This window comes from Anser cygnoides, chromosome 1, assembly GCF_040182565.1.
Source record: "Anser cygnoides isolate HZ-2024a breed goose chromosome 1, Taihu_goose_T2T_genome, whole genome shotgun sequence".
Lineage (NCBI taxonomy): Eukaryota > Metazoa > Chordata > Aves > Anseriformes > Anatidae > Anser > Anser cygnoides.
In genome coordinates, this window is record NC_089873.1 from 130,010,529 (window position 1) to 130,038,521 (window position 27,993).

Genomic DNA, 27,993 nt, shown 5'->3' on the forward strand with positions numbered 1-27,993 from the left:
TTGATTCTTCAGCAGAAAACTGCAATCCCCCAGTGACAGCTGAATATGGAAGAAAAGTTTAATGCAGAACATGTTGGAAATGCATTTTCGTGGTGGTAGGTTACTGCTGTGTCTTGCCAAATCTAACCTCAGGGTGATAAACAGAATTAGTCAACAACCAATCTATTAAATGCTTTTGGAGGCAAGAGCATGATGCTGAGTGGACTAAAACTGAGTTTAAATTTCTGCAAGGTGCAACTGCTTAAACGGAACAAATTCACGGGTCACTTGCCAATCGAGAAAAAAAGCTCATTTCACACAGCACGCGAAAACAACATTTCTCGGAGAAGGATGGAGAGCCACAGTGCCTAACCTTGTGCTCGTTCTAAGTCAGTCCTGGAACAATGCCTGTATATTCAACGGCGTTTCAGCAAAAAGCCTTAAAACACATGTTCTGTACAAGAATCACACCACCTTCCCTATCACGCAACCATGAAGGATGGGGAGAAAGATCGAGATCTATACGCCTGCACACCCTTCTGATGGGCCAGAAGTTCTTCTACAGTTGTAAAAATAAATAACATTTCTTCCCTCTTCTCTTTAAAATAACAATAAATAAAAAAACCTCTGACTTATCAACATTAAAATTTAAGGCACAGCTATTGAGCTGTTTGGAAGACTGGCTGTTTTAAATTACTGCTCTCCATGTGAACTCCTATTAGGAAGGCTTTACATCTTGAAACGCTGGAACAAAAAGCGGATTTTTGTATTTACTATCCACTCACTGCTCTGCTCTATCGGCTGACAGCGAGTGTTATTTTTGTAATTGCTCCTTGAAGACATCCCACATGAAGCTGCTTTTCCCAGCACAATCTGACATTGTTCCAGCCCTCCCCGGTTCTCTCCAAACAAGTTTCCACCACAGCCTCCAAGAGCACTGACCTCTCAAACACCCTGGGCAGGTCTAACTTAGATTGCAAGAGCTAAACTTCAGGAACTGAGCATGAGCCTAGAACTGAAGTTTGTTTGCTCTACAGAGGAAAGAGGTAAAATCAGTGACAGCTATTCAGCAACCCTACAGCAGGTGGGCAGGCTGAAGTGGTCGTCCTCCAGCTTCAAGGGAAAGGCTTTCACCTGTCAGCAAAGGTAAAGCTGGGATTTTTGCTTTTTTACTTCACCATTAACAATGGTGTGTCATCCTCTGTACCTTGCTGGCACACAGTTTTTGTCTGTTCTGCTCCCTTGTCACAATCTGCCGTGGTCACTTCACCGCCTGTCATTTGTGGGTAAACCCAGCCCAGGAAGGAGAAAGCCCCTGTGAGCGCTGTGCTGCTCTGAGAGGAACGTGTATAAGCTGAACGCATGTCCTCTGAAAGAAAAAGAAAATAAGCAACCACTTTGCCTACAGGATGACCAGCTGTGCTGATGCAGCTCCAGGCTCAGCCCTCCACACCAGCCGCCCCGTGATAACTCTTCCAAAGACAAATATTTGCAGCAGTACCTTATCAACAGCTTATCTCAAAACCATATCATGAGTCTGACCCACTTCGCTCTTTTTTTTTTTTTTTTTTTTTAATTTTCTGTTTACAGATTCTTTGATCTGCTGGTCGCAGACAGGTCTTGCTGCATTCTTAAACAGGTATTTCTTTCTGAATGGATCATTGTTCAAATACCTGTACCACTGCTTGGAGCCCACGGCTACGTGTCTCTTCATTATTTAAAGGGAAGTAAGAAACAGCACGGTCATGGACACAGGAGGGCTGCTGCCCAGGAAGGCAGCAGAAACGTGCTGGAGCATCTTCCAGCCACCCGGAGGAAGGGGCTCTGCCATGGATTGGGTTGTTAGCCCTGCTCCTCTGCTTCCGCAGTACTTCTGTAACCACACTTGTCTTTTAAAAATGGATGCTTTAGCTGGTTTAGACTCTTAAACAGCACCTGGGATGCTCACCAAAACTTGACTATTCTGAGCAAACAGGGTTCTGGCACCTAAAATGAAAGGAGATGGACATGGCTTACTTTATGGCACACAAGATAACACATACATAGGGCACTTTTGAAGACCTAACTACAAAATCTCACTGTTTAAGCTCTGTGTGACCCCAGTTTAAAATTACAGTGTCCTTTAAGCTGAAGTTGTAAGGCAAGCTACTGATAAGCTACTATAGCTTAGCCAGTGCAGTTACCGCAGTTGTAAAGGCAGCAGGAAGCAACCACATCTGTTATGTAAAACGAGCCGACAGCCCCACCAGAGCTTCCCCAGACCCCCCCACCCACAGACAGCATCACATGTGAACACTAAAAACATTTTCAAAGTACTCTAAGTCTCATGTTAACTTGGTCAGTGCATGGGTCTATGGAATCCCCTATCTTGTATCATACATCAGCTACAGGCACCTGGAGAAATGGAAGAGCACAAATCTCACAATTCTTCTTTTCAAATAGCAGGAGTGGCAATGCCAGCACGCTGCAAGTTACAGAAAGTATTGATCTGAGCTGTGCAGCTACCAGGACATGTGAGTCAGCATTGTTAATCAAAAGACTTCAGCATTGGCTAGAAAAACTGCCCGGGAATAAAGGCTGCTCATGCAGCCTAACACTTACAAGCACAGATCTGCACCTGAACGAAATCCAGTCTCCTCTGCTCAACCTTTGGATTTTAATGTACAAAAACTAATCAATCTTTTTGCTTTATCTGTGTGTGATGTGGAAAAAGAAAAAGCTTTCATCTGATGCCACTCTTACTGGGAAGTTTAAGAATCACCGTTCCTGAGAAATCTGGATGCCACGTAAACAAAATTCTTTTCACAATAGCAGAATAAGGTCAGAGGCTGCTATGCTTATTTGCTGATACTTCATTCTGTCTTCTCTTTGAAAGGAAAATCTACCATCATCCTCACTAAACACATGCCTCTAGGAGCGTGTAGAAAGCCTGCAGGGGTGAAAGAGATGAAGCAAATACTTTTCAAAACCTCCTTGCATTTTTCTTCCTCCCATTTGGCAAATGAATACTGTATCTGGGAACAGCATTCATCCATCTAGAAGTGTTGAAGCTGTGCTTCATATTCACTAGCTTGTATCAAATTCATATAAGCATCGATCGAGGTCAATAAATACTGCTTGTGCCAATAAATTTGTATAGGATATGTGAAATTTTAATAATGCTTATTATACTGGAACACAAAAATAAAGAGCCTGAAAACTGGTTACTGTGGATTTAAGAACTTACCATAAGCATACCAAAAAGCAGTATGGATTTTTGTTAAAGTATGATTCCACTTACTCACTGAACTGTTTCACGTTTTTTGTAGGCAATTGTTCCTCAGCATTTGGCTATGGAAATGCACATATTCATCAAGCCACTCCCTGAGATGCTGTACACATAGCCTTGCTAAAATCACTATTAAATCCCAAAATCCCCTGGAAATCTGCAGAGTATGCAGAATTTGGTTACAGATGCTTTATCTGCTTTTCAAATCTTACTGCGGAAACAAGGGAATAAGGGTAACATCCCAAGCACGATGACAAGTAGAGAGCTGTCACACCAGCCCATCCAAACAAGTAGATTGCAGGAAGCTTCCACAGAGCTTATCCGAATTTCTTCTGATACAAGTCACTGCCAGGAATGTTTCATTCTCCTGGACGTGAGACATGAATTTCATGGATCCCATCCTGCAGATGTTTAATAACGTACGCTGTATACGTTATAAATAAGGCACTAGTCACTCCAAGGACTTCTGTTCATTTTCCTGCTCACCTCTTCTCTTCCAAAAACTTATCTACAGAAATAACCCCGAGAAGGCTCAGGACACAAGAGAGGGGAGCCCAGACCCTCCAACTCTTGCTCACTCAGCCGAGATGTGATTGTAATAACCCCCGTAATCGCGAGCAACGAAACGCACCAGGGGAACTTGATGGAGGCAGGATGTAACTACCCACACGGGACTTGGGCCAGCACTGGCACTGGCCCAACTGAAATACGCACCAGTTTGTAAAACTTTCATTTTCTGGAGGCTGACCCGAAAATAGTATACAATTCTTACTAGTGGTGAGAGTGAATGGAGAGTTGCACTTGAGCTCAAGTAGAATTGCCCTGTTTTGCAAAGGAGCTACAACAGTGCCTTTTTGGAACGAAAAAACAGGACAATCACATGAACATTAAAGGACATTATTTTTAACAAGGACGCGTTTTTAGGTACAGGTAGCATTTCCTTGAATTTTTATAATTTTTGACCACTTCATCAACCAAGTTGTTAACACTGCAAAGAGAATTTTGCATAAACATCATTTTCATTAACATATTTTTATCTTAAGAGTACATTTTCACTGATTTAAAATATAGCAATCATTGAAAACTTGAATTCATTATCTAGAATGGCAATTATTATGAACTCCAATGTATTTCAATACGGCTTAAAAAAAAACAAACTCAAAAACACTCTATATATGTACACAACTGAAACTGAATTTAACTTGAAGCATGGTCTTAACAATCCAAACGTAATAGGAAAAATTTCTGCAATCTGTCCAACCTTTTTTTATACAGGAAAAGTGGTCTCTCAATTTCTGCAGTTTAGATATGAACTAAAACATATAAAAGAAATTGAAATTGCTGAAATTTGATAATGGAGCATAAAGTCATTTGTAATGCAAGACTCCTCAACCATACAAAAAAACATTTGACTGACTTTGCAGCGTGTTACTCGCACAGACAATCCTTATCATACCCTTTGTCAAATTTCAGTCTCTTAATAACGCTCCACAAACTGAGAAGTCAATGATTGTTTTTTCAGAGAAAAAATCCCCACTGATTTGGGTTGAAGTGATTTTGTTTGCTGAAGTCAAAATTCAGTCACATGCACGAGTATTAGTCATACAACACAAATGTGTATTACAGAAACATCCACTTCATTTTTACCGTTTCACCATAACGTGTTTTTAGACAGGATTTACCTTCCTCTCCAAAGAATCTAACATCAGTTCTTTGTTGCAGCTTACAGTTCAGGAAATAAGCTGCCCTGCAAAGCTTAGCAATGCAATTCCATTTTGTTCTCAGGTTGAAATAACGTCATAAAAAGCCTCAGTGTAAGTAACACTCAGTTTGTGAAAACGCCTCCCTGCCACCAGTGAAGCAACTACCCAAGCTCACCTAATGCACAACTGTAACTTGCAGCTGCTGAAAAACTGAACAGCTTTGAACTGAGCCTAAGGAAATGCCTCCTGCAGACATTTCACATTTTCTGAACAGACCACCAAAATATCCTCTCAAATTCTGAGCTTCTTCCAGCACATGAGCAAAATAATGGAAACACTTGCTAGATAAATCCTAAAAATCAAGTGAAGATAATGGGCAGAAAGGCACGTAATCTTTTTGGATGTACATAAATTAATCATAGAATCACAAAATATCCTGAGTTGGAAGGGACCCATAAGGATCATCGAGTCCCATTAACTGCTCTCATAGGTCCTTTGATACCTCTATTGATAAAGCTAAGGCAAAGACACCCAGTATATGGAACTCCTCTGTTAGATCTCCCTTTTATTTTCTAATTTGGCGGCAACATTTAAAGGCCCGCTGTCAGATCACATCATTTGCACTACAGGCAAATCCAGGCAAACAAAGCTAATTTAATTTTAGTGTGCCATCACAACCAAGAGACCTACACGACCGTCCACAGGCAGGACCACAGTATGCTTCACTTGCCTCCCCAACAGCTGCCTTATTATTTCCATGTTTCTTCGCAACTACAGCAAAGAAATATTTCAAGAGTTCCACTCTCAGATGCTGTGCCAGAATAACTTTACGATCTGTTCCATTTGGATGCTTTTTTCACAGCTGAAAGTATACCAAGGGCAGTCGACAGCATACCTCACGGCAATTACCGTTATCTTTACAGATCCAGGCAAAAACATTTCCCGACTTATTTTGGAAAGCAAACGGCCTTTTCTTCTCAGCCAGCGCACTCCTACTCCTTGATGGGACGCAACCCTCCAGCCCCACCACCGTCCTGGTGCTCCCAGCCACAGCTCTAAACTGAATAACAAGCAAATCAGTCCTTAATCTCAGGTGATAATGAGGCGATGCACTTGGCATTCCCTCTGCACCTAGCCGAGCCACTTGGATACAAGCCTCACGGGGCCACAATTCAGCTCACAGGACTCCTGGGGGAAGCACCACTTGCAGGTGACAGCAGAACCAACTGAAGTTAGTCGGAAAGATTATAGAAAAATGTCTAAAGTTTACATTTTTGTATTTCAGTGTCAGCTTAGTTACAGTACAATGTCTGCGAAGACATCTTTTGGTTTGAAGGTTTCTGCATACAAATGAACTTCTGCTGTTTGAGATCTATCATACAGGATTTTACCTCGACGAGTGAGGTGGTCAGGGAAATGAAAAAGCCACAGGCAAAGCTTGGAGGCAGCATTCACACCACCATCCGAGGCAGCACTCACAACCCTTCCCCTCTGCCACTGCCAGGTTTTTACCGCATTTTGGCCAAGCTCTTTCCATCCACAAGTGGCAGTAATGCTGCCGACTATACAGCTGCATCTACTCCATTACGCTGCTCCATCCTTCAGGTTTCCTCCAGTAACACCTCAAACAGGAAGCAGCAACCATTATATATATTTCAGGTGTAAAATCCAGAGTTCTAGAGCAGTATAAATATTTTGTTTGCTTTTATCTTGGTTTTGTGGTGATTTTTTCTTACAACATTTAGCTGCTTTTGCCTTTATTTTACTTTTAAACAGAGTTAAGCCAAGCGTTGCTCAATGCTGCTCTTAAAAAAAAAAAAAAAAAAAGGATTGATTTTCCTTCCCAAGACACTCAGGACAAACCCTTTAAAAAGAGAAAGAGAGCATCCTTCAACAACTAGCCACAGGAATGGAAGCGGTCTTTAAAAATAAGCAGAGGTGGCCAACCGAAACGGAACTGAAATCTGAATTTTCCGCAGCCGCACCACAGATAAGTTGCATTGCCACCATTAGCTCCAGCTACCCCCGAAAACCTGCCTGCACTGCCACGGCTCCTGCCGGCTCCCCCAGCACCAGCCCCAGGTTAGAGGTTCTGTGTAGAAAGCCTGGCACGGGGATCAAAACAGCATGTCCCCTCCCATGTACGATTCGGTGCGCAGCAAGATATTCCTACAAAACAGAATGCAAGTTAATCCCTCTGTATCTGTTTGTCTTCAGCGTGCCTTCGTTCCAATAAAGAAAAATACGACTAAAGCACTTCTTACACATTGATGTGTAACATATAACTTGTATCACCCACCTTTTAGCACCAGATATTTTTAACTTTGGCCAGTACAATACAGATGAGCACCTAAACAATCAGCAGAACAACGCCTTTATGCTTATTTCCACTTGACCTTCCTCCCTCATCTTTAATGGCCTAGGGCAACTGTAGGATCCAAATATTGTGACATGCAAAAACAAACAGTACACCACTTAAGAATCACAGCATTCTTGCAAAATCTTCATAGCATTACACTAAGAGATTATTATCCAACATTAACTTTTAGTACCATGAGTTAACAGATTCATAATCTACCTTTTTTTACAAAATCCAAAACCACTCAAAAAATGAATTTCTGTACATTAAAAAAGGAGGAAAAAAGTCACATGGAGTGCTTTAAATTATGTCTATTCTGAAGTCCCAGAGGGAGCAATTGATGAAGCTTGTTTTCCAAGCCTTTCCTTCTTGGTAGCAGCCAGAAGATTTGTGCAATTTAAAATTAATTGAGACATTATTAAGAGTGTTGCACTCGACTGAAACGGGCATAAATCACTGAGGGAGAGGTAACTCTGGAGTGAGATTCTGTAACAGGATTTTCTAGCCACCAGGATGGTGGCAATTTGTGTGAGCAGCCGAGGCGGGCTCCCTCGGGAAAGCCAAGAGCTGCCCCGGGCCTAGCCGACTTCTCCATTGCCGATGCTGCGCGATCCACCGCACGTCACCACTGCAGACACCCTGCTGAGCCCCTCTCCTGCCTTTGGATAAAGATAACGACAGCACAACTTGCGCTTGCGAGACAGACCGCCAAAAAGTGCTTTGGATTTCTAAGACCTCGACCAAATAGTGCCGGCCCGCTCACGGTGGCCCGTCCCCACACAGATCCGCGCAGCCTTACACAGCTGAGGGGAGCAGCCCAGTGCCCAGATGCAAATCTCCATTTAACCTCTAATCCCTCCCCACAACCTTCAGCAAACACTGATGGCGCAAAGTAGAATAAAGAATGATTTAACACATCGGGTAGAGAAAAGAGTGATGATGTATTTGGCTGTGAACAGATGGCTGAGGTGGAGAGTGATCCGTGGCTGGTATCACATGGTGATTTTTGGAGTTCCTAAGGCACTAGTGATCACTGCAGGAGAAATAATACTGTCTGAAAAGCAAAAAGAAAATATCCAATAAAACCTTACCCATTTTCTTCAAGTAGTGGAAACCTCTCCCTCTGCCCCAACACCAATTTTAGGAAAGATTTTGACTTGATTTCTCCAAAAATATTGCAATCATTTCAAAAGTAATTCCTACACCTGCGCTTCCTCCCGCTACGCATTCACAAATAGCACAAAAAATGTCAAAATGTTGAGTAAATGAAGGCTTCAGTCCCTGCCTTTCATCTCCCTATGCACATTTTCTAGGGATCTGAGAACTGCCGTATGTGACCTAGGTCCCATTTCACACAGGGTGCACGAGCCAGCGTTTATCTGCAAGCCTGCCCGTCCTTCGAGAGGAACTCCGTGGGGATGCACCGGGGACGTGTGGCTGCTTCTCACACCACCAACCTCCCACAACGGACACACAAACGGACGCGACAAACCAGGGCCACGCTGGCACCCATCCCACAGCTCTCGGTGTGCCTGTGCACGCAGAAGTGGTTCACAAAACATGTGAAATGCTAAATTGCTCAGAGTTTCTAGTTTGTTTGGTCTTAATGCAACCACTAACAGCATGCTTATTTTAATAGACCTGTGTTATTAGGGTGAAACACTGCAGCAGCCAGGGTATTAAAAAACATCAGCTGTGAGGCTCTTATGACTCTTTCACAGGACTTTCTGGAATTAATCTAGAAAAACAAAAAGACATCTGTACACATTACTACATACTACAATAAAAAGGATTTGTAAAAGCTTATCGCAGGCAGCTTTTCCAAGTATCTGTTCATTTTTAGCATTTCTTTCTTTCAGCATTGAAAATTAAGCATATGCACCAGGACAGCAAATAAACTATCAATCATTTTTTCCTTTTAATTGCTTTGGTTTCTCTCCTGTTATTTAATATTGGTAAGTTTTACATTTAAGACTGAAACCCTTAGGTGAATTGTTGCTTAAAACAAATGAAAGCTGGATATCAAAACCCGTGTTGCGTGCCAATCTGCATCTTACAGGCAGCAGCCTCTTTTCTTTCTCATAAGCCTCTGCCTTACACTTTGTACAAAATTTCTGCACTAAATGGAAAGGAATCGTGTGAAGCAAATGGTTTGCCATGCAATTAAAGCCCCAAAACATGTTCACAAAAGTGGGCCAAAGTGCCGCAACTTTAAAAAGGCGAAGCCACAGAAGACTTAATAAATTTATATTTTAGTAACAGCGTACTCCGTATGGCCAAGCTGGAAATTCTTTTCTTACATAAGAGCTGTACAATTCAAAGGATTTCTCTCTCTGAGATCCGCATGAAATAGCCCCATGTGAATTCACTAGGAATGCTCATGGGCTGGAAACCCCTACGTTTCTTAACTGCTTTCTTAGTTTGGAGCCTGACTGAGAATAAGCAAAAGCATTCGTACTTAACAAATATACACTCTTTCCCCTATTTTCCATGTCTAAACCCTTTGAACTCCTGAGAGCACAGGGGCTGATTAAGCTTTTAATTCCCTCAACGCTTTTGCACAGGAATCTGTTGGCTTAGCAGACTTAACAACAGCTACTTTGTTAAGCACGGGGAGTAAGATTGCGTGGAAAGTCCTGTTTCTGACACTCCCATTCCCTCTGGTCCTACCTAGCAAGCATTGCTCTACCTGCCTTTTGCTGCATGGCAAGAGTGTTATTACAGAAAATCAAGCTTGCTATGTCCTAAGCTTGATTTTGCACTGGAAGGTTAACTTTCAGATATTATTATTCCTATCCGCTTACAGAAAGTAAGTTTAAACATAGAAACAACTTGAAAACAAAATTATTGCTTCATTTCTTCACTTGAAGTCTTTCAACTGTGGTTTAGTTTTATTTTGCTGTTGAAACTGGGTCTTCAGTCAAGAAGTGGGAGTGATTTCTCCACATGTGTGAGTACTTAAAATAAATCTAGATTACATTTCATCACTGGTTTTGGGGGGTAGGCCAAGGGCAGGAATGAGGGGAAGAAGACACTTCTTTGTTGCCTTACAAATTGCTGGAACTTGCACGGGGCAGGGGAGAAATGCCATTTTACATACACACTCCTATATGACCCATCCCCGATGTAACCGAAGAAGCCCATCCATCCGTACCACACTTCTCACCACACTGGTGGGCTGACTGCTGAGTACTGCGAAATGGAGTTCCTCCCCCAGCTTTTAGTCACACTCACTTTCTAAGAAAATTATTATATAATACACAAATGAACCATTTTCAGCCTCTAGAAACAACAATTGTTTTGAGCAGAAAACAACTCCACATTTTTCCTCATGAGTACTTTTTCTTCTGAAAACAAAACACTATGTGCACATTTTGAAACAACTTTTTATCTGACTCTCAGATTTATAAGAAATTATGTATTAAGGTAAATGTATTTTTAAAAATAATCTCTGCTACTATGTTAGTTCTGAATTAAACAACTTCCCTTTAACTAGAAACAAGAAAATTAAACACGCCACTGAGTATGACACAATAAAAATATAAGTTTCCTAAATTCTTGAAAAGCTTCTCATTGGTTAAGTTGTATTTTGGGAAAAAAAAAAACAAAAAAACTATTCTCAACTTGTATGGCAGGACAACAGGTACAAGTGAAAGAATAAATTCATTACAGTTTCTAAACTCCATTTAGTATAGATGTGTCAAATGATTCTGAATCTGTGCACTGTTCGTACCTTATTAACAAAAAAAAATATTTGTTATTGATGGACAAAGTACAACTTTGAAGAATTGTATGACTGCGTGCAGATCTTGAGGTATGCACAAAACCAGGATGATTTTAATTCTGACAAATGAAGACAAACTGTGTTACCTTTTTTTCCTAAATGTTGAGAATTATATTAATCTACTGTTTACTTCTATCTTCCTAGGCAAGTGATCATGGAAAAACTGTGACAATTGCAAATGCTCCACTGAGAAGCAAAAGCAATCAAAATGCCACCAAAACAATATGACACATTTGGAACCATAAAAAAAAAATCTGATTTTTCCAAAAAATATCTGCAATTCCTTGAAATAGCCACACCCATATAAAAACCTATTGGTTGACCTGCCCATTTCATGCTTCCAGATTCAGATACATGGAAAAGTTCTAGTTCACAAAGTCACGTGAAAAGGATACAAATAAACTAGTCTACAATGGAATATTGTATTTTGTACCTTTCTTTTTAATGTCACAGTATTTGGGCACCATACCATAGCCTCTCATATTTTTTAAATCCCTCAGAATTGCTTTCTTCATAATGATTCTCACAACACTGAAAATTTTTGGCTCCACACTTCAATGTCAAAAGGAATTAACTCAAACTGAAAGAATATGAATACTTTTGTCCTCACACTTTTATATAAGAAATTTTAACAAGGTATGTAATTGAATTTATAGCACATCAAAAGCACAAAATTTGTATTGCATAACAATACCGGATTTTTTCCAGCTTGGTAAAAAAAAAAAAAATTGGAGGCATTTCTGTGGAGTATTAACCATAAAAAATCTTGACACTCCTCACAGGAAATTGATTTTCTACAAAAACTTTGGGAAGGATTCGACTTGGGATTCCTGTGCAAGATATTTACATTCCACTTAAGTCCAAATCTACAACACAGCCTACAGATGAGAGCACATCACATAAAAAAAATAGACACATTGAACAAGTTGGACTCAAATGAAACTTCAAGAATAAAAGTCTCAGAGGAACAAAACAGATGATAAAAAAGTTAAACTCTGGTTTTTTGTGTGTGTTTTAAATCTTGTTATTAAGCATTCTACAATAAAATTATTTTCAGGTTAGTTGTTGGTCTTCTCTAAGTTTTGACAGGAGTGTAAAATGGCCATCATCCAACTTAGCTTGCCCCCACGGCTCATTTTTCAAGGAATGAATAAGAAACATTTCCTACTCAACAGGACATTTACTGTGAATTCATTCCACCAGAAAAAGTCTAGTTATTACAGGGCGGTGCCAGTATTTCCAACAAAATTGAAAACTGGCCTTTGATAAATATGCCTTTTTTTTCTGGTCCTCGGCCAAGGTTGGTTTCAGGGGCAAAGAGTGTTTGTGAGCACAGGACAAAGTCATGGCACTAGGAATGATGTTTTCAAAAACTAGAATAGAAAAAAAAGAAAGACACTGGCAAACACACTAGGCAATCATAGAATCAGTAAGGTTAGAAAAGACCTTCAATACCATCTGGTCCAACCATCACCCTACTACCAACGTCACCCACTGAACCATGTTCCCAAGCACCATACAAACTACTGTCCCAATGCATCTGCAGGAACTGCAACTTCAAGCCTGCCTGGATGCAACTAATCTGTTCTTAGGGACATCAACATCTTCATGAATCCTTCATGAACTACCCCCTTGAGCAAGAGGTGGTTCTGAGGAATAAGGAAGATAGGGTCAGCACCGGTGCCTTCAGAGCATGCATGGAGCTCGCTCTAGGCTGGGCAAGCTGGTTGAGCACAGGATATACGACAGCTTTCAAAGAGACCAACAACATAGATCTTATGGCGTTGTTGACTAACACATTGCTTTGATTTTTCATAAAATGTAAAGGCCTGTTAATCTTAAGCAAAAGCATGTATATTGAGTAATATTCGTCAAAACCCCAAGAACGTATAGAACATTAATGATAATATATTGTTTCAGAAATTATCTTGAATTCCCAACAGTCCTTCAAACAAACCATGTCACAAATGTTTTGTGTAGTTTAAAACCTCAAACACATTTACGAAGTCAAAATGTACATGGTCAGGCAAAATTTGGTTCATTATTAGATTTTGTTAAACATTCTTTTCCAAGATTTAATAAGTTGTTTGTTATTTTTAAATTCCATTGGAAATAGTTATACATTTTTTTCTGCAAGGAAGCATTTCCCTGCAACACTTATACCTAAACATTTCTGTAATGAAATTTGGAAAATAAGGCAAACTTTCCTTATATGTTAGGAAAAAACAGACAGCAGAGACATAGTAGGAAGTTAAAGAAAATCTATTACTCATTTCTACACATAATTACAAAAAAATGAAACATACATCAAAAAATGTAAATGCTTTCAAAAGGTGACTTGATGCTCTTAAGGGAAAATGAAAGAGATATAGAAATAAATAATGAGATATACCCATGACAAGACAAATATTATGTATTACGACAAGCTCACTGCCAAGGAAATTCAGGCAGCCAGCCTGTCCTACACAGCAGACAGTGCCATGAAGTCAGCTCTTGCACCACAAGAAGTGAAACTTCCTGAAGGGAAACCACTGGAGAAGTTGCTGATGAATGATCTAGGGGTGCCGAAAAAAGGGCTGGAGAGATCAATGTTTCCTTTGGGGGGAAAAAACAAAACAAAACAAAACAAAACAGGAAAGAGCATAGGGTGTTGAATCTAGGTATTTAATTCAGAAGTAGCTTTTAATTGCAACATGCTGAGATGGCATGTTATACACGTGAAAGGTTCACCTGCTTGTTGTGTCCCACACAATCCCCCTGTTCATCTGAACCCCAGCCACGGGATGAGACATCACTGGGGGTACCAGGGAACCCCGAGTCCACGTACAACAAGGAAGCAATGGGCACACTCTCTCCAATGCCCAGGCAGATTCCAGAAGGCTGGAAACACCAGGAGAAAACATAGGCACAAAAGGAGCAGTAATAGTGCCACCACGTAATATTCAGCTTCCAGAAAGAGAGTTAGAGGGAATTTATAAAACTGAAAGCAAACAACTCCCAAAACAACATCGAGATCAAAATTGGGCAGCCCACCTGCACGCGTAGGACACCTCACAGAGCGCTGCTTGACTGAGGGGTGTATGCAAACAAAGCACAACCCCTGGCAAGCCTTTAGGGGACTGCATCAAGCCTCTCAATAGCAATGGTGTATTTAACAGTGGTAAAAACGAGAATCCAGCTCCAATGCATCACTGCTGAAGCCCTTGCATTTTTCTTAATGCCAAAAAACTAAGGAAACCAAGGCAGCGACAGGATCCAGCTCCAGTCTCAAGGAAATTTTCTCACAGTGATACATTTTTGCAAGACGTACAATTAAAAAAAGCCCTAAGCAGAGCCGACAAAAAGAGCAAGAACGCATCCCTTCCGTTTCTCTTCCCGCTCTTTATTTATTTCCTGGCAGATGCAGAGAAGCGCTGAAGCAGCAGCTCTCTTGGCTCCTGTAGGTCGCCAGCTGGAGCGGAGGGGAACAAAGAGCAGCGCAGGTGGAGCGGCGCGGGGAGGGTTGGAGGGGCAGGGAGAGGCACCAAAACAGCATCCCCGAGCAGACACGGAGAGACTTGCCATCCCCTTTTGCCCCTCTCTACTCACCAGCACGGCGGCTTGTAAATCGCTATTCTGCAACCCTTCTTTTAGCTCATGCCCAAACTACTATTCATATCTACATCGATCGGGTCCAAGCAAAAGTCACCCATGAACAGCAAGACCAATGAATCCCAATTTCCTCCGAATCCCTGCCTTGAAGTGACATTCCAAAACAAATTCTTTAACGTGCCTTGAGTTCACTTTGGGAGCTTTCTTTCAGCAGGAAAATTAATAGGGCTTTCTTCTACTAAATGACTTGTCTTTCACAGATCTTAGGAACTTCACCTCTTCAAAGTCTCTTAATTTTCTGTGAAGTTTTGTTGACAATGAACAAATTCAGAAGTTATTACTGGGCTGAATTAACAGTATTATTGCTCAAGCCTCATTTTATTTCAAAACCAGGCCAAAACAACCCGAACCCACGACATGGGAAATTGGCAAATCTTAGATTACATTAAGAAAGGTGAAGTGGAATAAGCAGCAATAAAGGAAACTGTAAGTTATTTCTGTGATCGTTTTTGAGACGAAACCATGCAGTTATGTAGGAAACGGCAAGACCTTTCAGGAAGACGTGCCCGTGGGTAATGACATAATGGTAACAGAAAGACCATTAGCTGGTAGGTCACTCTCAGCAGCAGATGAAACCCCGCGTTGCATAAAGAGCTGGGTGGCATGTTAAGCAAGATCCTTGTGGAGAACCAGAGGAAAGATGCTTTCCCCATAGTGTATGTTACACGTTCAGAAACTCAAATGCGTCATCAGCCATTTAAGCAGTTAAAAAACAGATGTGAAATGCTGACAGTCTAGCCTGGTATCTAATGAGACCGATGGGTGTACACACAAGGATATAAATAACTTTCATATTCTGCTCGCAACCTTAGTAATAAACGAACTACTCTTGCCGTGAAGAAAAGATCTGTGCATTCCTACTGCAGAGGAACTTCCAGTACGATGCTTGTAGCAATTCTCCCAGGTGGACCGCAAGGAAAGGCTAAGTCAACAGAGTGAAATATAACAAGGTATAAACAGCACGGACAGGCACGTGTCTAACAGAACAGAAACATCATCAGCAAGCCAAAATAAACAATTTATATTTCATGGGAAGAAAAAGTCATTTTAGATTAAAATCCATTAAGCTTTAATGTGGGGAAGTGGTTCGCTATGATAACGTGTATTATTAGTTAATGATACAAAACTACTTTTCCTTGGAACTACACAGCTCTGGTACGCTCTTTCATTATAAAACTATTGTCTTGCCCATTTTATAGCAACAGTGACCTGTTTTTGAAATGCCTTAGTGTTCTTCTACAAAAGAAAATTGCTGTACAGTGTTGCTTGGAAGAAGTGTTGTCTTGCAACAGCCATCAGGAAACAAAGCAAAATTATTCAAATATTTATCATTGGCTCAAATGACTTAACTTCTTCAGACAAATTTAGTGCTTCTCTGAGCTCTGTAGAATCACATACTGATTATGTCACACAACTAGAAAGTGCTGTGGAAACTGTAGAAACACTGTTTTAGCCAATTTGACCACAGGATGGTCCTACAACTATTTAAAGCACCATATTTCACCAGAATTCCTATATCCTATATTCCTATATCCTAATATCCTATAGGTTTAGAACCCCTATACAGATCAATTCAGATCATGGAAAACTAGATAGCACTTCTAATACATTACTTTAAAAGTATTTTACATCTACAGCCCTTGCCACACTGTTCCTCAGTATAATATGTTAAACACTCTCCTATTTTGAAACTTACCTTACACTTCAGTGGCTAGAAGGTTACTAGAAGGACCCAAATATTGCTGTATTTGTCTCAGTATTAATTTGGTTGTTACTGGCATTTGCACTTAAACACTGCCAAATACTTCATATAGCACATTGAAAAAATAGAGCTTAACACACTTACTCTCTACTTTTGCTCTTTTGGATGTTTCTCCTACTAAGAGATTTTCATTTTAAGACCTCTCCTTCAGTATCGGTTTTGCTGTAGGGCTTAAATTTAGCGGTTATACTGACACAAAGTGCCTTGCTAGACTGAACTTAAGAGTCTTTCCTCTCACACACATCCCCTGCAATCAAATACGTATACAGTAAATAATGCAGTCTTTAAAAAAAAACAGTTAATAAGTATTTTCTAAAGAGAAATAATCCTTTGGAGAATAACCTCCTCAAGGAGGGTCCAGATTTAGATTAGTTCAAATAAAAGGTATAATTACTATACTACAGCTGAGAACAGAGAGAGAGAAAAGAAAAATAAGCGACAGATAACTCAATGTAAATAACATTAAGAATTATTTTCCTGCTGACATTGCCTGGTGCTGCTCCTTCTTGTCCTGAGACAATATTTGCCCTGACCAGTTGCACTGCGCAGTGCCAGGTGCTGGAAGACTGACATCCAGGCTCCCATTCAGGTTCCTTCCTCTCAAAACACTCAAAACACTTTTGGAAAGGCATGACTTCATAGATGTATTATTTTACAAGTACAACATATCTCCAAAATAAGAATTTAGTGCTGTTCTTTTAAAAATTCCCCACTCAAGCATGGGTAGCAGCAGGTTTACAAGTGCAAAAAAAAATGCAAGCATGCTTTTTGTTACAGTGGTATAACACACGGGGCGTGGAAAACAGAAAGCTGAGGGTCTCTTTGTTTCTAACTCTGGTGCCATCGCATGAGATTGCATTAACGTAAACAGGATAAGATTTCAGATGTGTGATTATTTTTTTTTTGCCTTTTATTTTTTATTTTTAAACTACTGATAGGGTTTTTATGGCACTTCTCAAGGACTCCATAGGAAGCTTCAGACATCAGCATAATTTTAAACCTTACGTTACCCCCTTTTTAAAGGTCACCAGGTTCCAGTCTGTTTCATGTTCTATCTGCAGCCAACATTTATATTTATAACCTGCTCATCACCATGGTATCTACAGCATCTAATAAAAACCAGAAACAAGCAGCTTCCTGGTCTCTGCCTTTCATTATTCAACAACAGAGAACAGCAGTTAACAATGAAATTGGGATTTATTTATTTTTGCCTTCTGATCTCCTCCCAAACCAGATATTCCTCAGTGTGCACCTGGCTGATTCTTCCAAGCCTCCCTCCTTTCCAGCCTCTTTCACAGCCACAGCTTTGAAGGAGATTCACTGCTGTCCTTCCACGTCCTAGCACTCTCGTACTTGGGCAACGTCTCCGCTTACTTTCTTGTAATGCGAAACTAGTTTCAGTCTACCTGTTCTTTAAGCTTCCTACCAAAAACGTAAGAGATCAAACTATCAGCAGCACAAAAAGCTGTTCGAAGGCACTAGCATTGCAGTTACCACACCAGAAAGGAACCAGGCCAGTAACCGAGCAGCCAAGCCACTATGATTTAGAGAAAAATACTATCACTCCGGAAATGTCTTGCATTCAGTTTTTGTTTCTTCCACTGTTTAAGAATGGAATTAGTGTATTTTGTGTCCAAAGAAGAATTTTCAGGATGCCTTCTTACCATTAATGCTGAATTTAGAGTTTAAAGAAGAGAACATTAGACAGCGAGCAACATTACTGTCTACATGGGACACATCCCCACAGCTAAAAAGGAGAACATTTCTAGCAGCTACCATTATTTAGGTCTTTCAAAACTTCAGCAATAATAGAGAAAACTCGTTCTTCAGAAATTCAAGCATTTTGCTTCTCACTTTTCAGAATGAGAATCAGTTATGGACAACTCTGCACTGAAGATCTGATATTTGGTGCCTCCTAGTCCTCCTCCCTTTATAATTAAAACAGTATCAGCAAAACAAGAAGAGAGATGGGGCATTCTGAAGGCAGTGGTAAAAAGTGCTTCAAGTTGCTAAAAATCACAACAGTTAGTATTCAAGTAGTGATGACAAATGGATAAATACTCTCCAGATAGATGGCAGCCACCAGATCTAGTCATCTTGAACTTAACTAATTGAAAATACTGCAAAATATTGAGTTTCATCCTGAAAGAACATTCAAATTCCAATGAGCTTTACAAGTTTCTGCTTGAAATATTTTGTTCCAGGATGCATTAATATAAAAGTACCGCAGAATCTTGTGGAAGCTGTAGTTTTGACGGTTCACACCCTTGCTCTCACAGTTCCTCAGCAGATCACATCCAGGAGCTGCCTGGTCACCACCGCAGCTCCACCTAACAGCAGAACTAGTCTAACCAACAGGAAGGACCAAGACGTGATGTACCTAAATGATTTCCTTCCCAAAACTTACCCATTTAAGATGCCACAGCACTTTAACACCTAAGCAGTTCAAAACAATGTGCTTTGATTTAGTTCAGTAAATTATAGGTTTTTAAACATTTCCAAATCAACTTCTTTTGTGAACATTTCTCACATTTAACTTTGCTTCAGAAAGAAGAAATTCTGGCTTTTTCCATGAAAATGTAACTCTGGGTTTTATTCCACTTCGCAGATAAAATGAGACTCTACTAATACAGAGGAAAACAGAGACTCTGTGATGCATTTTTGACACAAAGAGAAACCACATAAAGCCTGTTATCTCCCGTTATGATCTCCCATCATAATCATTTTTTTTTTTTCCTAGAGTAAGCCTTTTTCTTCTGAATTTGCTGCGATATGATTTTCTAGCCTGGCAGCCCCAAAAAATCTTGATGCTCCCTGCACCAATCCCGTTTTATCACATTTGGCACATTTCCTGAGTTCACTTCCCTTGTGCTTACAGCAGGTACTTTTTAAAGGAACGCAGCAAATATCTAAACACTACTCTCTTCAGTTGTGCATTTACCTTAATCCATACCACAAAAATTAAAATCTTCTTTCATTGAAATGTATGCATTGTTTTTATATGACTGAAAAGTTGTCAAAAGACTTAACTGAAGGCGTACCATTTTAGCTGATAACTTCATTGCATATAGTGTGTTCAGATGACCTTTCCTGCCCTTTCTTGATCTTATACCTTATTTACCTACAGTTTGAATCAACACATCGCTTGGAAAAGCAGCTTAAATTTCTCTCTTCCACTTCACTAAACTAAAACCTAAAATTATCATCATTTCAAACAACATGCTTGCACTTCACGTGGTGAAATGCATCATTCAGTCAGCAAGAATGAACCTTACTTGTTTGTGTCTAAACCAAGTGTTCATCCTCAATTCTGCTAAAGAACACAGGACTCCATAGCAAGAACACTGCACAGAGTCAAAGATTACATCATCTCCACTGCTCATGCACAATATGAGAGCATTTTATAGCACATTTAATATCATGCCTTGTATTTGCATTTCTACCCGTAGATAGTAAAGGAAAGGCAGCCTACATCTATTAAAACAGAAAGATGTTCTTATAAGGGCAACAGTTATTCCAAGAGGAGGGAAAGCAAAATAAATGTATACATAAATCACACTATTGAGTTGTTTTTGCCTCCCTCCCCATTTATTTTTGGCCTTTGAAACTTCTAAGTTCTTCACCTTTTACTGCTCCCCTGCTGTTACTGTTGGTAACAAAATAATTCTGAATGTATTTGTTAGCCCAGAGTTCTCATCTTGTTTTGCAGAAGACTAGACACATTGTTTTATTCTGAAAGAGCATCATATTGGCTTTCCATAGGCCATCATTGTGTAAATTATGCCATAAGTAAAGAACGCATGAAATGTGAAACGCTACCTATGCCAAAGCTGATCTAATGTTCCCTGGTATGGAAAGAGAGGCTTTCAGAAGAGGGAAAAATAATAATAATAATCTGAAAGGCTGATGCCAAAACCACTTGAAATTTATAATAATAATAATAATACAGCAACACTACAGACATTTGCTATTGAAGGTAGAACTCAGCTTCATGATTCATAAAGTAACGAGCAAGCAGACACTACAGGCCATGTACAGACAGCTTAAATTCAGGCTCAGCCACGTGTTTCCCATTAGCAGACTCTAAATTTTCAATGCCACCATGCCAATGGGAATTTAAGTTCTGGATCCAGCATTTCAAGTACAACCCTGCTCAAAGGACTAGTTCTTTGCCATCTCCTGGTGCAGAAGAGGACCAGCTGAGTTGCACATGAAGATTACAGGACTATGCAGATACAAACAGGAGATACTGGAAGAACCATCTGCAGGATTTTTGGATGGGGGAGACTGCTCATGGCATTGGAAGGAAAAATAAAGGAGCAGAAGAACACACCAGCTAAAAACATGCTTTGGAAGCCAGGCTGTTCGAAGCTTCTCAAGACCCTTTCTTAAAAGGCAATCCCTAGCCACCTTGCTCCACGCAAGGCACTCTTGCAGCTGTGCACAGCAATTTATATTCATTAGGAAGACCACTGAATGACTCATCTAGGGTCAAGAGACCATTTAACAAGCAGCGTGTAACTTGGGGTAGTATAAGCAGGCCTCGATCCAGCTGGCGAGACCTCACGCCCAACTGCGGGCCTCACCACCGCCAAGTCAACCTCGGGCCTTCCTCCCACTCACGAACAGGCCTGCCTGGCTGGATGCACTCAGAAAGTTGTTAACACCTTCCACTGACCTACTCTAACTCCCTGCCCCTCAGTTAAAGCACGTCATGCCGTTTACTGAGTGGTTTCAGGCTAGCACGGCACTGCATGCAGTTCGAGGTGCGATGCAGGGCCAGCTTGCTCAGACATGGCTGCCATCCCCACAGCACCTGCCAGCCCTCGCCTAGGCAAGGGGACACCAGGGCATAATTATTTTTTTTTTTTTTTTAATGTATGATAACATTTTTGTTTTTATTAATTAGTATATTTAATCAAATTTAAGCCGCTACGTAGCTTACTATGCATCTTAATTTTTATTTCGCAAGCAATTTGATTTTTTATGTTCTTTGATAAGAGATACACCTACCTGCATAGGTACAATCCACCTGTGATTTATGCAAAGATAAATCTAAATGAAAACTGGAATTCATTTAAAAATAAGCAGACTATTTTCATCTGCTAGAAAAACTATACATTTCTTATGTTTACAAACAATTGTAAGTTTACAAAAATATGTTTTCTGTTTTAAATATTTTCCTAAATAAATTAAGTGTAATTTGCAGTTAGTGCTTTAGCTGATTATTTCTGGTCACTGCGTCCTACAAATCACAGCACTAATGGATCTCATCCTCCCACATGCTTCCACCTCATTATCGTATCTGAACTGCATGAAAACAACCAAGTTCTTCCCAACAGAGTTTGCAGCTTGTATGCGGTGGTCACTAAACAACGCTGCTGAAATACACTGGAAAAAAAAAGAAAGTCTTCCCTCTGTTCAGGAAGAGGAGGTTAGTATTGTCCACGGTTGGTTTTCTACTCCAGCAGCCTTTTGTAGTTAATTATCCACTAGCTCATCCGCTCAACTTCTGCAGACAAACAATTGAACTAGCATGTTTTGCTTATTAATTTTTTATTTTACTACACTGTCAGTATGTTCAGATGTTAACACATCAAAGAAACTTGCTTTACATATATTATATCAGAAGTATTTCTCAATTCATCATATTTTAAATTTAAATAGGTTATTCATCATGTTTTTTTTTTGTCACAGAAATGCTTGCTCTGTCACTCATGAACCAGTCTTTGCTAAGTTTTTCAGCTCAGCTAAATTCATGCTTTGAGTTTACAACAACCCTGTTTTATGGGGGTGTCTGCACTATATTCCCCCACTGAAGCAGGTGAGTTCTCTGTATAACATCTCCGTTGTAACACAGATTGTGAACATCAAGTCAGTCCACATGCAAACATCAGAATACTGACAGCACGTTGCTGCAGATAAATGCACAAAAGTAAGAGGTTATATTCAACTGTTTAGTGAACCCACTGCACTTACACAAGTACCATGACAAAACCACACATTTAAAAAAAATAAAAATCTTCATCATCATTACTTTATTCTGCAGCACTCTCTCATATAGAATGAAAGTTACTCATTTTCATCCCAATGGACCTTCTTCCTCCATCCCTCTTGCACAGTTATTTTAAATCACTGGCAGAGCAAAGTATCATCGTACTGGAAAATAAAATAATGAATCCATACTTAGTTGTAATGAAGGTCAATTAATGAAGGCTACAGGTCTTGACCACGCTATTTCTGACCATCAGCAGGAAGTCTATGTCAAGCAGGTTCAGAAGTCTCTGGTTTTACAGCGTGACTGGGCACACACTTGAGAAGGACCAGCTTCTACAAATTTTTTTACTGTGCATCTCAACACTGAGGCACTCTAAGCAGTAAGCAGTGACTGCTAAGTGACAGTTTAAACTGTCAAACAACAGTTTAAAGATGTACCAGGAACTCTGAATGTTTCTTAATGGAATATATTGTTAAGACTGCTTCAGGTGAAGTTTTGCCCTTTACCTTGGTACAACTTAGATTTTTTATTTTTTTTTTAATACTACTACTACGTTTTTTACATCTGGGTTTTGGATATTCTTACATAAATACAGGTCTGCTTGTGACTCTAGAAAGGCAATGACAGTCTGGGGGATTGTGGCCAGAAGTACTGATATTGAAATGTCAGTTTTCTTTTCTTGCTCTATCACTTACATAAAATTGTACCTCCCTTTTGTTTCTTCCTGACTCAAAGATGTCAGCTGGATGTAATTTCTCCATGTGCCCTCCTAGCTAACATGATGTCTTTGATGTGCTTGCTGTTCATCGTTCAGCTCAATCGTATTTCCAGCACTGAGAACAGCTTAATGACAAATTCTGTACAGGGGCACAACAGAGTGAATTTTACCTTTTGTGAAGTAACAATAACTCCAGACTTTCCTCACTCGAAAAGCTCATCTTTTAACTGCCATCAGTTCCTACTCTTTTCCGCCTAGAAAAACCATTTTAAGCTAACGCTGCCCCAGCTATCGTGCAGGTAGTAATTTATGCTTATGAAAAATAAATGATAGAAAAGCCAACCCTTTACTGGCACTTTTCCAATGAAATAGAAGCTTAGCAACTTTTTTTTTTTTTTAATCTATTCACACTTCTGCTTTTGAACACAACAGGACGGTTAAACAATTCAGTGTAACTATAGAGACAAGTCACCAAAATAACTCATGGACCATGCAGAGGAAAAGCAAGACTGCTGGTCTGAATTCCCTATTCACACAGAACTGGAAGGAGAGGTCCAACTAAAAAAATGCAGCGTCTGTGTAGCTCCAGAGTCGCACAATTAGTACTTGTCATCCTCGGAGCTCGAAATAACTCAGTTTGTTCGTTTGTAGAGGAAAGAATGCATTTTCTTAATAAAATTGGATCTCTGTGCTGATATTGCAAGTCCGCAAGTAAGATTAAGGTTTGTAAAACCAGGAATTAAAGATACCATCACACAACCAAGTGAGAATTAATTAAATACGTGAAAAACTAATCTAAAAGATAAGGAGTTCAGTGTAAAACTTGAGCCCCATCCTCCTGTTCTCTTTCTTAGTCAAAATCTTCAGAGATCCACAGTAATACTGGCAAACAGCAAAATTACCACTAGGCACCTCCTCTTTGCAGACCAGTGGGTAATAACTGTATAAAGCACTCTTTTATCTGAAATCCATGCACACATCAGTCCATTGGTACTTGGCATACCTAACGAATGCACTTTGGGATCACGGAGTCAATAAGCAGAGGCTGTCCTCACCCACAGCTAGCTTTAAAATTGGATCACGCTTGATTGCCCCAGATGAGACAAGGCAAAACGGCCACTGCTGCCACTTGTGGCACAGGGGTAAGTATGGAGAGACTTTTCCCCTTGCAGGCATGCGAATCTTGCTGTCACCTCCTCGTGGTCATCAGTGGTGCCTCCTGCCTGAGACGCAATCATGCAAACATTTATTTTTCATGCATGTTTTTTCTTTGCACAAATTCAGTTCTTTTTCCTTTTATTATGAGTCAAAACATAGGGCACATCCCTTCCAACTGGACCAACACTAAATTTATATGTGGCTGATGCCATTCAGTTTCCTCTATTTCTGAGCCTATGTAACAGCATGGCACATGACTAGGTTGTTCCTTCCTCGCCGACATAAATATTAAAAATAAACAATCCTAGCATGGATCTTTCAGGCAAGAGACTGTACACATTTCACAGAGTTATTTTAAAAGACCCTGGTGAAAGATTTGCCCCAGGCTCTGCGCAAGTCTAAATAAAACCTTTGTGGTGCTGCCTTTCAGCACACTCAAAGGCTTCCAGTACACGGGGAGGTATGGATGTGGTTCTGGACAGCCTGCTCTGGGTGCCCCTGCCTGAGCAAGGGGCTGGACCCAGTGACCTCCAGAGGTCCCTGCCAGCCTCTGCCAAGCTGCGAGTCTGTACGATTACACGGCCCACAAAAATCACACTGCCCTGTCCCTGCTGTGCCCTTCCCAGTCCTGTCAAGCGTCTTACATTTTTAATTCCAGTTATAACTCCAACCGTTTTTCCAGAACTGAAATAACTCCTGCTGAGTTCACTCCTTGGTCCCTTCTCTAAAGCAAGTTAAATTGCTACAGTCTCTGCTGTACTCTATGGTCCTGCAGAATAGCTGATTTTAACGAGTCTGTGTCTAATGAATCTGTGTTCAAGCACTTCATTCTTAGCAAGACTCAGGGCTCTCGGGTGCACACCATCTGCTCCTTCTGACCTGGCCGTTCTTGGATTTTTTCCTGTTTAAACCAGCATTTCCTCTTCTGGCATGTACTCTGATGTTACCTGCTCTCTGCTACCTAGCCTATTTCATCTAAATTACCTCCCGGATCGAGCCAAGGAACCTTCAAACAAACAAAACCATGCCTCTTTGCTGTTTGGGAGCACACGTCCTTGTTTTTCCCATAGGAATTGCCATATTGAACAGCAGTGCTCCTGCCTCGCTGCACCCACAGGACCTATGTTGGGACTGCAAGCCCTGACACTGCATTCAAGGAAGGTGGAAGGAGATTTCCCATAGCCCCTGTTAGCATCCTCCCGACCAACAAGAAATCTCCATCAAACCCTGTGTAATGAAAGGCTCTCTTTTTCTCACAGGTTTATCCCACTTACTACATAAGCACAAAACCTTGAAGGCAGCGGCACAGGTTCAGCACTTTGCTGTGCGACCAAATGCCAGTTCTGGAAGCACACCCGGACAGTAAAACCACTCCTTATGAATACCTTGAGGAAAAAAATGCTTAAGTCACGCATAGCTTACAAAATGGTCCATGGCCACCTCCTGCTGTAGCCCACTTAAGGGCCTGGGAATAGTGCTCAGTACCTTCTGCACTGTGCGGGCTCAGCTCACTTGAAATCCAGAGCCATTTTCCAATCCAAATCTCCACATTTCCGACATGACAACACCCAGCACGACCGTTTCTTGATGGCTCTGTAGAGATGCCAGCTTATGAAGCACTAATTGTGACAGATGGGGATTTTGAAAGGATATGTTTTGTTTTGAGAAAACATCATGGTCAACAGTCATTTCAAAGAAAACATGTTACCTTAACCCAAATGAGTTGCCTCTGCCTAAAACGGGTGTTCTCAGCACTAGCAGAAAACAGCTACCACGAACTGCTATGCCTTGTTTCCACAATTGTTAGAATGGTACTTTTTTTAAAAAAAAACAAAAACTATGAAATTTCATTTTTGGAGGATAACGAAAGACAAAGTATCAGCATATATCTCAGAAAAAAACAATGTTGTGTTTTTGCCCATATCTGAAGATCCACGCTTCCATTTTTTTTTTCATTATGGCAATTCATTTTTTTCTTCAGTTCCAGTAAACGTTCGTAAGAATACCTGACAGCAGCGGGCTTGGTGGATAGGAGCTCCAGCCACAGACCACAGCTTCACCGTGATTAGTGCCATATAAACAAGAGGGGCTGGGCAGGAAGGAAGAAGAGAAACAACCCCAGATCCCAAAGGCCTTATTATCCTGAAGATTCCTGAAGCCAATTACCAGTTTCCCAGTAACATTCGCCTTACATCATAAATATACCTGGAAATAATCTAAAATACTAAAAAAAGAAGAAAAAAAAGAAGACTGAAACATTTCCAGGCTTAAGTCACACGTTATAATCCAGAGTCTCCAAAGAAACCCCCAGAACAGACTGTGATAATATGACAACCAAATTCACTTAAATGATAGGATAAGGATCTACATAGTAAAACTAAGAGGTTTTTTTTCTGTAACTCTTCGGAAAATGAAGTGACTAATACCAAAGTCACACAAATTTACTAATAGGGCTTTAATACGCTTCTTCAGTACGCTGTTATTTGAAATTAGATGCCTTCTTCTTCCTCTTTGCCAGGACCTGCTCTCGGTGCTGGACCTATGCGATACCTTTGCCTTCCCCACCGAACTCCCCTGCAGGTCGAAGGCCACGGCGTGACTGCAAACAAAGCACTGTGGTGCCTGGTCAGCTGCGGTTTGCGTGTCTGGTAAACAGTGCAAGTAAGAGGAGAAAAGCATCCTCGAAATATCACCTTTTTCATTCAGAAACACCTAGGTAATATGGATTTACACAATATAAAGTTGTTGACAGACGACCTGACAGTCAGGAAGAAGAGTGGAGGAGGAGTCCTGTTCCCTCGGGCCAGCTATAACTACACTTCAGCCCCACTTTGACGTGATTTTTTCCGCTTGAAAATTTCCATCTGTGGGTCAAATCACCCAGCTGCGGGCAGGGAAAAGCAGAAGCCCACCCCTTCGGGGTGACAGGGAACAGAGCGGCCCTGGCTGCTCCCCGCAGCTGGGGAGGGTTTCGTGGGAGCCCCATCGCCTCCGTGGGGAATTGCTGCCGGGGCTCCGCTGCTCACACCGGGCGAGAGCCTCCCGCTTCCCACCTGAACGCATTCACGTACGGGCGTACCGATGCGACCCTGTGGCTTGGTGTCCAGCTGCACTGAAACACCCCTCGAAGATCAAGGTGAGGGCAAGACTTCCACGCGCTGCGTGCCATCCGCAGCCCCGCCGACGCTGCTGTCCTTTCGATACCAGGCGGCTCTTGGGAGGCAGCTAATGGCATTACCGAGCTGCCCTAACCGGGAGGCTGCATGCAGGCGTGGGGGGCTGCGCCCAGAACTGCGTGTGCCCCGGGGACACAAGCTGGGGGCAAAGGGTGCAGCGCCCACCCCTAACGCACACGCACCTGGGCAGCGGGGAGAGAAAGGTGGATATCTGCAGCAGCAACAGCTTGACTGAAGATAAGACAAAATAAAATAATAATAATAAAATAATAAAGCAATAAAATAAAACAAAATAAAGCAGAATGAAACGAAACGAAACGAAACGAAATAAAACGAAAAGAAATGAAGCAAGCGGAGCCGGAGCCGCAGCCCCGAGCCGCCGGGCGGCCGCCGTGCCCCCCTCCCGCAGCGCCGGGCTCCGCTCCGTGCCGCCGCCT

At 41.1% G+C, this 27,993-nt stretch overlaps 1 protein-coding gene across 3 annotated transcripts in view; it reads right to left on the reverse strand.

Annotated features, from left to right (window-relative positions):
* The window catches only part of REPS2 (RALBP1 associated Eps domain containing 2), a 96,338-nt gene that overhangs the window by 68,006 nt on the left and 339 nt on the right, over nt 1–27,993 (reverse strand). The gene's annotated exons all lie outside the window — the stretch shown is intronic.